The sequence below is a fragment of the Apium graveolens genome, chromosome 3 (assembly GCF_009905375.1).
Source record: "Apium graveolens cultivar Ventura chromosome 3, ASM990537v1, whole genome shotgun sequence".
NCBI lineage: Eukaryota > Viridiplantae > Streptophyta > Magnoliopsida > Apiales > Apiaceae > Apium > Apium graveolens.
In genome coordinates, this window is record NC_133649.1 from 232,112,417 (window position 1) to 232,122,431 (window position 10,015).

A 10,015-nucleotide genomic window follows, 5' to 3' on the forward strand; every position below is an offset into this window, starting at 1 on the left:
TGGGGTGGGAAATCATAATTGCATTGATTCATGCTAGTGGGGATACTTAATTCTGGATGTTTTTAGTTATTTGAATAATACAACGTATTTGATTTAGTATAATTTTAGTTAATCAATCTCTCAATTTTAATTCTGTTATTTGCTTAGTTAATTCGAGTCAAAAATTACTAGTGATTGGTACATTTATCTCTGTGGGATCGACTCTGACTTACCCTACTATATAGTTAGAAGGATTTGTTAGATATTGTTATTTGATAGGCACGCGACAGCCTTGTCAAATTTTTGCCACTGTCGGGGACAAAGCGGTATTGGATTAGTAAATTTTTGAGTTAGTTTAGCTAAATCTTTTAGTTCTGTGCTTCGACTATTATTCCCTCTTTATTGATATTGGTTTATAGTTTTCTTGTTGCATGCAAACTCGAAGTTCAGGTACTAAAAACTTGATTGCTTTTAATCCTGAAATTGAAGCTACAGCAAGAAGACTAGCAGGTACATGAAGAAAACAAAAAAACAAGGAAGTTATGGGTGAACCAGCCAAAGCTCTCAATGAGCAGGGTATGCCAGATACTAAGGACTTACTATCCAGTATTCTCAAACTAACGGTCACGGCTACTCACTTTAAAATCAAGCCTCAATTCATCCAATTCATCTCCGATGATTCTTTTGCAGGATTGTCCACTGAAAATCCTGTTGATCATCTTGAGAGTTTTCTGGAGAAGTGTGATACGATAAAGTAGACTAATGTTAGTGATGATGCGATAAAGCTGGGATTATTTTCATTCTCTCTTCGAGATGCAGTAAAAGATTGGTTGAAAGATGAGGTGCCAAACAAGTTCACTACTTGGGATAGTTTAGCAAAGGCCTTTCTACTCAAATTTTTTAGTCAGAAGAAGACTGCAAAGCTCAGGAACGACATATCTAACTTTCATCAAGATGATGAGGAGTCTCTTCATGATGCGTGGAAAAGATACAAAAGGCTTCAGAGATAATGTCATCACCATGGCATTCCTGATTGGTTGTTGATCCATACATTCTATAATGGGTTAACAGAAGAATTCCAAATTTTTGTTGATGCTGCTTCTGGTGGATCTATTATGAAGAAGAACACTGAGGATACGAAAGCTTTGTTAGATGATATACAGTCTAATGATAACTATCTGTACAGTGATAGATATCATCCTAAGAAGGGAGGTAAGTATGATGTTGATGCTCTAACCATGTTAAATACTACTATGTAAGCAATGGTTAAGAAGATTGAGCAATTGGATTCTAGAACTTCATCTACAGTTGCCTCATGCGAGATTTGTGGTGTAGTAGGACATACTCAAAATATTTGTCAGTTTAATCCCTCTGGATTAGCAATGGAATAAGCAAATGTCCTTTACAACCAAAATCAAAGGCAACAGTATAATCTGTACTCTAACACATACAATCCAGGTTGGAGAGATCATCATAATTTCTCCTAAAGAAATACTCAGGCTCAAGCTCAACTTCCACCAACTCAGCCATAAAAATCTAACTTAGAAAATTTTTTGGAAGGATTTATCTCTACACAGTCAAAGAAGAATGATAATTTTGATGCAAGTATCAATGAGATAAAGGCTCACAACAAGTTGATGGAAAATTCGATTACTCAAATTGCTCAGCAGTTGAGCCAACTCAAAAAGTCTTCAGGCCAACTTCCTGGCCAAGTTGAACAACCACAAAGAGGTCATATTAAAGATGTAACTCTGAGAAGCGGAAAAGAATTTCCAGAACTAGATTTAAAGTTGAGAAAAAGTATAGTGAATGCTAAAAATCATGAATATGACATTACAGCTGAAAAAGTGATCGAAGAAAAGGCAGTGGAAGATGAGAAGAAGGAACTATTGTTGCTCCTATTAAACCGTATGTGCCTCTTGTTCCTTTTCCAAAAAGGTTGGCACAAGCTAAACTTGAGAAGAAGTATGGTAAATTTCTTGAAATTCTGCAGAAGCTGCACATTAATATTCCATTCATGGATGTTTTATCAAAGATGCCTTCATACGCAAAATTTCTCAAAGATGTATTATCAAAGAAGAGAAAAATTGAAGAAAGTTCTACTATTTCATTAACGGCAGAGTATAGTGCCATCTTGCAGAATCATCTTCCTAAAAAGTTAGCAGATCCAGGTAGCTACTCTACTCCTGTCAAACTAGGGGATGTTGAAATCAAAAGGGCTTTGTGTGATCTTTGAGAAAGTATCAGTTTAATGCCATTATCAATCTGTGACAAACTTCAGATAAGTGAACTGAAACCCACACATATCTCTCTATAATTGGCAGGAAAGAACTGTAAAATATCCTCCTGGTGAACTTGAAGATGTTCCTCTCAAGGTTGGTAAATTTTATATTCCATGTGATTTTGTTGTCATGGAGACGGAAGAGGATGCAAATATTCCTATCATTCTTGGGAGACCTTTCTTAACTACGGCTGGAGCTATAATTGACATGAAGAATGGAAGAATTTCTTTTCAAGTAGGAGAAGAGAAGATGGAATTTAAGCACCAAAACATAATGGGACACCCTTCTATGGATGAGATAATAAATCGGGTTGATGCTCTAGAAGAAGTGATTTACTTTAAAGACAACAGTTTACTATGTGAAGATCCACTTCAAACTGTTCTGGAGGGTGACATGGATGAAGAAAATTAGGAGTGTACGGGCTACGAGAAACTTTTGGATGTAGCACCTCTAGCTATGCTTGATCATTCTATTGCGTTGCGTAATGAGGAAGTTAAGAAGAGTTCAACGCCTCCCCAGGTAGAACTAAAACCACTTCCTACATCTTTGAAATATGTGTTCATGGGCTCTAATAATTCATATCCTGTTATTTTCAATACTGAGCTTGATGACATTCAAATTGAGTTGTTGCTCGCTATTTTAAAAATATATAAAATTGTCACTGGATACACTATTGATAATATTAAGGGCATTAATCCATCATTTTGCACGTATAAGATAATTCTTGAAGACGAGCAGCCTCTTCTATTGAACCTCAACGAAGACTTAATCCTAATATGATGGAGGTAGTCAAAAAGGAGGTTTTAAAACTTCTTGCTGCATGTATAATCTACCCGATCTCAGATAGTAAGTGGGTTAGCCCTGTGCATGTAGTTCCAAAGAAAGAAGGAATGACCGTTGTCAAGAATGATAAGGGTGAGTTGATTTCTACTAGAACTGTGACAGGGTGGCGAATGTGCATTGATTATCGAGACTTGAATAAAGCCACTAAAAAGGACAATTTTCCTCTCCCTTTTATTGATCAAATACTTGAAAGATTGGCAAAACATTCTTTTTTATGTTATTTGGATGGATATTCAGGTTTCTTACAAATTCCTATCCATCCAAATGACCAAGAAAAAATGACGTTTACATGTCCATATGGTATATTTGCATATCGTAGAATGCAATTTGGATTATGTTATGCCCCACCAACCTTTCAATGATGTATGATGGAAATTTTTTCTGATTTTATTGAAGATATAATGGAAGTTTTTATGGATGACTTCTCTATTTGTGGAATATCATTTGATGCATGCTTACAAAACTTGGAAAAAGTGTTGCATAGATGTAAAGAAGTTAATCTAATTTTAAATTGGGAAAAGTGTCACTTTATGGTACAAGAGGGAGTTGTTTTGGGTCATGTTATCTCGAAAAGAGGCATCGAAGTCGATAGAGCTAAGGTAGAGGTTGTTGAGTGCTTACCACCCCCAACTTCGGTTAAGGGAGTAAGAAGTTTTCTTGGGCATGCGAGATTTTACCTCCGTTTTATAAAGATTTTTCAAAAATCGCTCGACCTCTAACTGAGCTCTTAGGCAAAGATGTCCCTTTTATTTTAATGATACTTGCATTGAGGCTTTTGACAAGTTAAAGAAAGCTCTTATCACTGTTCCAATCATGCAACCACCAGATTGAATTTTTTTTTAGATCATGTATGATGCTAGTGATCAAGCTATTGGTGCAGTCTTAGGTCAAAGAAAGGATGGCAAGCTTCATGCCATATATTATACAAGCAAGACCTTAGATGGAGCTCGGATCAACTATGCAATAACTGAGAAGGAATTTATAGCAGTGGTGTATGCAATGGAAAAGTTTCGATCGTATATTGTTGGTTCGAAGGTTATTGTTCACACAGACCATGCAACATTAAAATATTTATTGAGCAAGAAAGATGTTAAACCTCATTTGATTCGTTGGATACTACTTCTTCAAGAATTTGATTTGGAGATTAAAGACAAGAAAGGAGCTGAGAATGTGGTTGCTGATCACCTTTCATGCCTTGTTCTTGATGGTGATGATAGTAAAAATATTTCAATTAATGACTCATTTCCAGATGATCACCTATTTTCCCTTGCAAGTATTGAGGTTCCTTGGTTTGCTAATATCGCTAACTATCTAGCTAGTGGTACTATTCCTGATGGTTATTCATCGCAGCAAAGGAAGAAGTTTCTTTATGATGTGAGGAAGCACTTTTGGGGTGATCCTTTTCTCTATAAATCTTGTGTTGATGGAGTCATTAAAAGATGTGTTCCAGAAAATGAGATTGCCTCAATAATCTCACATTGTCACAATTTACCATGTGGGGGTCATGCAAGTACTACTAAAACTGCTGCTAAGATTCTTCAATACGGTTTTTATTGGCCAACTCTCTTTAAAGATGTCCAACAATACGTTCAATCTTGTGATCGTTGTCAAAGAACCGGAAATATCTCAAGAAGAAATGAGACGCCTCTCAATAGCATACTTGAAGTAGAGACTTTTGATGTTCGGGGAGTTGATTTTATGGGACCATTCCCCCCATCTTTTCAGAGCAAATACATTTTGGTCGATGTTGACTATGTTTTAAAGTGGGTTGAAGCCATTGCAACTCCCACTAATGATGCTCATGTTGTAAGCAAGTTCTTTAAGAAGACAATTTTTCCCAGATTCGGAGTGCCAAGAATTTTGATTAGTGGTGGAGGAAAGCACTTCTTGGAGAATCGGTTTGAATCTATGTTGAATAAATATGGAGTTCATCATAAGGTGGGGCTTTCTTATCATCCCCAAACAAGTGGTCAAGTGGAGGTCTCTAACCACGAAATCAAGACTATCTTGGAAAAGACGGTTGCAAAATCAAGGAAAGATTGGTCTATGAAGCTTGATGATGCACTTTGGGCATATAGAACTGCATTTAAAACACCTATTGGTACAACTCCGTACAGATTAGTCTATGAAAAAGCATGTCATCTACCAGTTGAATTGGAACATCGAGCATTTTGGGCTATCAAAAGTCTTAATTTTGATTTGTCAGCAGCAGGCGAGAAAAGACTTCTCCAACTTAACGAGCAAGATGAGCTTCATTTTGAACCTTATAATAGTTCCAAGCTTTACAAGAAGAAAACAAAAAGATGGCCTGACAAAGGGCTATTACGAAGAGAATTCAAAGAAGGAGATTTAGTTCTTCTTTTTAATTCAAGGTTGAAACTTTTTCTAGGAAAGCTTCTTTATAGGTGGTCTGGTCCGTTTAAGATTACTGAAGTTTATCCGTATGGCTCTGTTGAATTATTGGATACACATGGAGGATCATTTAAGGTGAATGGGCAAAGGGTTAAAAATTACAGAGCTGGTGAGCCGATCGAAAAAAGTGGATATTCCGCTTTCTACCCCATCTTCGGAATGATTGATAAGGAGGTCGAGCTAAAGACCTTAAAAAGTGCTTCTTGGGAGGCAACCCAATGTGTTGGTAATGTAATTTATTGTATTATTATTAATATTAATAATAATTATATTATTATTATTGTACTATTATCGTTATTAAATATTTTTGTATTTTTAAGAGATTAGTTTATTTTTATATTTATTATAACTCCCGCAAGGTGCCTTGGTGATTTTGTGTGAAGTGTTTCAGGAATAATTTGTGTAAAAAGTGCATTTTTTTAAAAAAAGGGATAGATGATAGTGAAACCAAGGTGTAATTTTTCTTACAGTGCTGCGGAGACTCTCTGTTTAGAGACTTACTTAGCGCAACTCTCTACCTACGGTGCACTACTTCTCCCTGTGGTGGAGGAAGAATCTGTTTGTTGAAAAGAACCCCACGGTGCGCGAATACACCCCACGGTGGGCTTTTATAGATGAGGCCAATTAACTCATTATGCTCTTGCTGCTGTCAATCTATTCACATACACTACAACCGCAACTTGCAACCTAACGCCATGAAGCTGACTCGGGATTCATCTGCCATGTTAGCGCAAGTCAGCATGGAGGCATCGCCTTGTCAGCAACCTAGTCAGCATCCAAGTGATTGCCAAATCATCCGCCGTATATCTGCCATGTCAGTGCGAGTCGGCTACATCAGGTCCAATCAGCGCCTGTCAGTAGCCTAGTCAGCATCCACGTGATTGCTAAATCATCCGCCGTCTATCTGCCATGTCAGTGCGAGTCAGCTAAATCAGGTCCAATCAGCGCCTGTCAGTAGTCTTGTTGGTTGCTGTTTTTACAAAAAGGATTTGGAAATGTAGGAGAAGGGATTTGAACCCCTGACCTCAGACTTGAGAAGGAAGGACTTCTACTTAGCTCCTCCAACCATTTGAGCTATGATGCTTTTATGGTAATGAAATGAACTTACAATTATATACTCACAACTTTGGCCTTAATTTATAGTATGGAAGCCCATACTCTCTCCATTCTTTTTGGACTGAGACTTTGTGCTTATGCACTAGGGGAGTATTTCTAACTTTTCGTTGTATATTTTTTTTATATTTTTTAGGATTGTATTAATTAAATATTATATTATATTATTTTATATATTTTATTCATTGAGGACAATGAACCATTTAAGTGTGGGGATGTGTTCTTAATATTTAAAAAATCCAAAAAAATAAAATTTTAGAAAAATTGTATATAATTGTCTTGTCTCAAGAGTATGTTAGCATGGATAAGTACACACTGTGTAGATTTATTTCACATGATTAATTCCGAGTTTTATTTTCATAAAAGTCATTTGATGCATGATAATTCCTTGTATGTGCTTGCGAAAATTTTAAAACTTGAGATGCTTCTTAATCAATTTTAGTGAGTCGAGCATGCTTTCACCTTGTGAGGATTTGAACCTAATTTATGATTGGTACACTATATATCAATCCATTTTTTGTTGTGTAATGTTCATCATTAGGCATGTTGCTCTAGAACTTGCTTTAAACCATTTTGAGACTACATGATATTTGTATGCATGAATATGATAAAGGCACTAGGATTAACCTTATTATACCTAACAGTATCCATGATAAATAATCCTTAGTGAACCCCCTTGAGCTTATATATGTTTCTTTCGTATATCACCAATCTAAAATTCTAGAGCCTACTTGTTCTTTCTTATCTTGATTTACTGGTAGAGCATATTGATTCAACTTCATGGTTGGTGAATATTTAGTGTGGGGATTTCTTTTGTTAAAGAGTTATAATTTGGTGGGAATTAATATGATGGAGCAACTTGATCTTAGAAAAAAATTAAAGTATCAAGTCCTCCTTTGAGATCAATGGGTGGCAAATGCAATGTCATATGAAAAGGACGATCCATGTACATGTGCTGGTATTAAGCGTAATCTTTGTGACTTTTCACTGCCCTTGATTACTGAAGAATGACTTGACTTTGAAAAAAAAACTTGAAAAAAAATGAAAAAATAAGATCAAGTAGGATTTGTGTTCATTGATTATTTCAATGTGAAATAGGGGAAGTACATGGTTATATGTACTCAACTTTTACATGATTTGTTTTTCATGTTGGGGGCTTAAATTAAAAGTGAATATTATGCTCTATTGGTTTATGAAGCTTAGCCACGTGTAGCCTATTTCTTTGATTCCCTACCCTTTACTTAAGCCCCGTTACAACCTTTGACATAGACCTTTTGATTCATGTATGCATATATACGAAGTAGTGGAGATTTGATGGACAACCAAGCATATGGTAGCACATGTAAATTGATTGAATTTGAGTGAAACACTTACACCTATACACTTGTGTGAGTTGAGAATCATATGAAATTTCTATCCATAGCGTGCTTACTTACTGAATACGGCTTTGATGTCTATTTCATGATATTTTTGTCTACCAAGACATTGTGCTACTTGGATTATTATGTGTTAATGATGCCTAAAGTGAGAGTACTTATACTTTCAGACAGTTTCGGAATGTTATATGAATGAGATTTACAATGTGCGGAGTATTGTGATATGTTTCATGCCTTAGAGACTTGGTGATTGAAAATATTTGATTTTGTGGGTATATCTTCTATAAATCCTCATTAGACAAAGCACGCCATACTGGGGCTGCCTAGGGGTTTAACGGCTTGTTGCATGTGCTCAATGCAATCATGTCATCTACAAAAGTGGAGTTAGTTAGTTAGTTAGTTAGTTAATATTAGTTTTTATTTCTTCTTTTCCCGAGGACGTGCAAAGTGATAAGTGTGGGGATGTTTGATAGGATATATATTTATATATATTTTATATGATTTTATTCCTCATATTTATTATATTTTGCATTGATTTGGATTTTTATTAATTAGATTTTAATGTTTTATTGTAGGAAGCAAGGAAATCCTAAATGTGTGTTTTTATTATATTATGTGTTTTGTTAGTCTAGTTATGTGTGAGTAGATTTTTTAAATCTTAGGTTAAGTTGAACCCTAGTTATGATTGATGCGTGATTTTCCCAGTCCCCCAATTTAGTTATATTTAATGTTCTTGCTTATTAAATTGTGCTTAATTAACAATTACATATCAGAAGTGATTATGTGTATTGTTTGAACCAAGTATCTATTTATCAACGAAAGTTGTACTTAGGAGGTTGTGATTTATCCAATAAGGACATGAACTTCTCCATGAAAATAGGTAGAATGGATTGTTAGAAAGTTAGGATGTTGTGTTTAATGTCTCTAAATTGTATGATACCATGAAAATAGGCTTGATTGTATTTTAGAGAAGCCGTTAATACTCGAGAGAGGTTACTGGTATTTTCTAGGGCGCGTCTTTCCTCTTGAGTAGTATATGATTGATTGGGGCGGGAAATCATAATTACATTGATTCATGCTAGTGGGGATACTTAATTCTGGATGTTTTTAGTTATTTGAGTAATACAACATATTTTCTTTAGTATAATTTTAGTTAATCAATCTCTCAATTTTAATTGTGTTACTTGCTTAGTTAATTCGAGTAAAAAATTACCAGTGATTGGTACATTTGTCTCTGTGGGATCGACTCTGACTTACTCTACTACATAGTTAGAAGGATTTGTTAGATATTATTATTTGATAGGCACGTGACAGCCTTGTCAGTAAAAGCTGATATCATCAATTAATTTAACAAATAAAAACACCGAAATACTGGGAGACAATTCTAACGTCATGCTAAAAAATATGGAATGTAGAAATACTCAAAAAAATTAACATAAATATTTGAGTAGTTACGCTCCAAAAATGCCTCCCAAATTCGATCAACATAGAACAAATCATTATTATCTATATTAACCTTATCCAACACAATTTGATTAGATTTTAAAGGTACCACATCAAAGTCCAGTTTCAATACAACCAAATTATCTTCTACATCACATAACATAAAAAGATCAACTAAAACATTAACTTCATTATTGGCACAAGAACTTTTAGGAACTAAAATATTTTCTTGAAAAGTAGAGGGACAAATACAAGATGAAATTTCATATTCATCGTACTTGTTTTGGTTTGCACTAGAATTTAATTGTATTTATCCATCCTCCTATGACACACTATATTTCATTTTTGAAGAATATACAACCTATTGACCCCTCTTATAATGATGACTCGTTCTAGATCACATAGTTAAGGATACGAGAATTAAAATTATTGACGTGATACAAGTATGGGTAACGTTCTAACAAATCAGATAAATTAAAATAAAAGTTAGAATTCATATTTGTTCACAAGCTCAATTTATCTTCTCTATCAATCATGTAAAACTCAACCGTTGATAACTTGTTCTCA

The 10,015-nt window shown here is 34.9% G+C and overlaps 1 non-coding gene across 1 annotated transcript; it reads right to left on the reverse strand.

Moving 5' to 3' along the window:
- Window positions 1–899: 899 nt before the first annotated feature.
- LOC141716230 (small nucleolar RNA R71) lies at window positions 900–1,006 on the reverse strand. Its single transcript, XR_012572947.1, has one exon. It is a non-coding gene; the product is annotated as a small nucleolar RNA R71 (small nucleolar RNA).
- Window positions 1,007–10,015: the final 9,009 nt, after the last annotated feature.